This window comes from Pteropus vampyrus, unplaced genomic scaffold (genome assembly GCF_000151845.1).
Source record: "Pteropus vampyrus isolate Shadow unplaced genomic scaffold, Pvam_2.0 Scaffold110, whole genome shotgun sequence".
Classification (NCBI taxonomy): domain Eukaryota; kingdom Metazoa; phylum Chordata; class Mammalia; order Chiroptera; family Pteropodidae; genus Pteropus; species Pteropus vampyrus.
Window position 1 is genome coordinate 4,843,782 of NW_011888891.1, and position 2,446 is coordinate 4,846,227.

Consider the following 2,446-nt stretch of genomic DNA (forward strand, 5'->3'; position numbering starts at 1 on the left):
GCATTTACATCTAGGTCTACTTTATTTCAAAATCTATGTTTTTAACCATTATATGGTCTGCTGTCTCTATTACTTACCTCTTTTCTTATGGATTTCATACAAGATTCTTCAACCATTTAGTTTTTTTTTATCCATTAAATCAGTCTTTCTTTTGTGGTGAGTAAAAGAATCTAAATACTTATTTAGTAAGAGATAATGTAGAACGCTTAGTGAACTGTTATATTTTTTAAAGTTAGAGGCAAAGACAAAGAAAACTGTTTCAGAATGTGTTGGATTATATTCCTTAGTAAAGATGTCTTTTATATGTGTGTATGTGGCAAGAACATTTAATGTGAGATCCACTGTGTTAACAAAATTTTAAGTATACAGTATACAGTAACTAATAGACACAATGTTATACAGCAGATTTCTAGAATTTATTTATTTTCCATAACTGAAAATTAATGCTCATTAATTAGCAACTCCATTTTCTCCCTTCCCCAAGGCCTTGGCAACCAACATTCCATTCTGATTCTATAAATATGACTATTTTAGATACCTCATATAGAATCATGCAATATTTGTCCTTGTGTGACAGGCTTATTTCACTGAGCATAATATCCTCCAGATTCATCCATGTTGTTCACTATGTCACGATTTCTTTGTTTTCTAAGGCTGAATAATATTCCATATATCACATTTTCTTTATGCATTTATCCATCAGTGTACACTTAGGTTGTTTCCATATCTTGGCTATTATAAATAGTGCTGCAGTGAATATGAGAGTGCTAATTTCTCTTCAAGATTCCGATTGCAGTCCTTCGATATATATCCAGAAGTGGGATTGTTGGATCATGTTATACTTATATTTTTAATTTTTTGAGGAACCTCCATACTATTTTCCATAGTAGCTACACCATTTTGCATTCCCACCTATGGTGCAAAGTGTTCCAGGTTCTCCACATCCTCACCAATGCTCGTTGTCTTTTTTGCTTTTTTGTGTGTTTGTTTTTGGTCTGCATTTTTATTTTTTAACAATAGTCACACTTACCAGTATGAGTTGAAATCTCAAGTTAACAAAATTAATAAGATTGTATCTTTTCCATCCACTATAGAACGAAACTAGGAATTAACAGAACCCAGAATGTTCTTTATAAAAGTAATGCTTCTGGCTATAGTTTTGGAAGTAGAAATGATGTTGTGAGGAATATAGAGAAAGAAGTGTCTCTCTATCCAAGCCTTTGTACTAAGTCCACTTGATAGACTCTATCCTATTGATAGAGGTTATTGATAGAGAAACAAATCATTATTTTTTTAAAATCTATATTAGTTACTATTTATTTATTTATTTATTTATATTTATATTTTAGGCGAGGCAACCCTTGGTTGACCTCACAGATTGCAAGGACCTTGTCAGCTTACAATCTTTTATTATTTTTTATTTTTTATTTTTTTCTTTATGCCTACAGCACCTGGTCTTCCTAGGTGGTCTCCCATCCAAGTACTAACCAAGCCCAATCCTGCTTAGTTTCCAAGATCAGACAGGACCAGGCTTGTTCAGGATAGCATGGCCATAGACACCATTCCTTTATTTAAGTGTATTGGATGACAGTCTGGAGAAACATGGCGGATAGACATCCCCAGATAACTCCCCTTGAAACAACAATAAGCTGAACATCTAAAACTCAACAAAAAATACCCGAACTCCACACCAGTATGTCTGAGCATGGGATCTGCACATAAAAGCTACTCAGGTCCAAACCCTGAGTGTCAGCGGTATACCGTGAGAGACAAAGAAAATGTTTCTCACAGCCGCTAGAGCTCCCTGTAGGAGGAGGGGAAGGGGAGAATGTTTGGCGAGTTCTCTGAACAGCCCTTCCTAGGAGTGCTGTGAGCTACATGCAGCTGGCAGCAGGGCACAGTTATCAAGGCAGAAAGCGGAGAATCGGGACAGAAGAGAAACAACAGTTGATTTTTTTCCAGCTGCAGTTGCAAATACGAGGCTGTGACACAGCCCTCAACTTCCAACACAGAGGGCCCCTCCCTCCATATCTTCCGACTGAACACTGCAGAGCCCCAGGGGAATCTGAGCAAGTGCTACCGAAACTGTCTCTAACACTGACAGGGACTGAGACTGAGGGTAGTGAGCATGATTAAACATCTACAAGAAAAAAAAAGGTATTATTAAGGGTTTATATAAAGCAGGGATCCAAGAAACTTAGATGCCACCTACTGGAAACTGAAAGAAAAGCATATTCTTTGCAACAGGCTAAAGAGAGAACTTGATATAATAAATCTCCTTTCTGGGGAAAAAAGAAGAAGAAACTTCCATTAGTGCCCAGGCAGAGAAATAGACCATTAAACAAGGTGACAAGTCATCTCAGAAAGAAAGAAAAAAATCTCCAGAAAATAAGCTTACAGACATAGAAATGTGCAATTGAAATGACAGAGAATTCAAGATGGTATT

General features: G+C 36.5%; 1 pseudogene; it reads right to left on the reverse strand.

Moving 5' to 3' along the window:
- Nucleotides 1-1,439: 1,439 nt before the first annotated feature.
- Nucleotides 1,440-1,558, reverse strand: LOC111743281 (annotated as a pseudogene).
- Between the last annotated feature and the right edge of the window lie 888 nt (nt 1,559-2,446).